Here is a 1,090-nt window from a genome sequence, read left to right on the forward strand (position 1 = left end):
TGCGGGCGGCGGCGGCAGGAAAACGCGCAGGACTGGGGGAAAATCCCGGCCCCGGGGCCGGAGGCTGCCCGGCGGGGCGGCAGTTCCCAACCCCCGGCCCCGCGTCCGCCGCTCCGGAGGAGACGCCCAGCTCGGTTTGGGAGAGTTCGAGATCGCCGGGGACAGAGAAGAGGAAGGCGAAAAGATGCCGTCGGGGGAAGCAACAGGAGGGGTCCCGTCCTCCTCTCCGGCGGGGCGGGCTGCTCCGGCGATCCCCGCTCCCTTTCAGGCCTTCGGGACGGGGCCGGGGAGCGACACCGGCCTACGGAGCCTCCGGTGCACCGCGGAGCGGAGAGGGGCGGGCGCTGGGACGGGAAGGAAAGGTCGGGTCGTCACTCGGAGGAATATTAAGAGTATTTCTTCTCTCCCCCTTCCCGGCGATGTCGCTGCTCCGCAACGCCCCTGGCTCGGCTGGGCGGTACAGTCCCTCCCGGGACGGGTCGGTAGGGCTCGGCCCTGCTCGGAGTCGCCGTAGGGCAAAGGAAGGGTTTGGGAAACAAACGCGAGGTTAAATCCCAGGCACAGGGAGCCTCGCAGGGAAGTTTCCTCCCAAGGAAGTGGCTTCGGAAAAGGCTGCTGGACCAGCACGGTTGCTGGTCCTAACATTGCCTGGCGCGTCCAGCCTTCCCCGCTGCTTTCCTTTGCCGCTTTTACTTTGCTCATGCTGGAGAGAGGATATAGGGACGGAGAAAGGGAGAGAGAAAGAAAGACAACAGGAAGAAAAAAAAGAAAAAAGAATAAAAGAAAGAGAGGGAGAAAAAGAAAGAGAGAGAGAACAAGGAAGAGAGGAAGAAAGAAGGAAAGAAAGAAGGAAAGAGAGGAAGAAAGAGAGAGAAAGAAGGAGAGAAAGAAAAGAAACATTGAGAAAGACGGAGAAAAGGAAAGGTCTCAGCGCAGCAGAGCGGTGCGTGGGAAGTGCCACTCGTGGGCGCAGCCCGGTGGGAGCAGAACCGGCCGGAGCCTCGCTGGCTGAGCCGGCGTAGGGCGGCGGGGCTGGGCCGGGCGGTGTCGGCTGCTGGAGCGCTCGGCGGGGCGGGGGCCTCGCTCCCCG

Source organism: Charadrius vociferus, unplaced genomic scaffold (genome assembly GCF_000708025.1).
Source record: "Charadrius vociferus isolate BGI_N301 unplaced genomic scaffold, ASM70802v2 scaffold13, whole genome shotgun sequence".
NCBI classification, from domain to species: Eukaryota; Metazoa; Chordata; class Aves; order Charadriiformes; family Charadriidae; genus Charadrius; species Charadrius vociferus.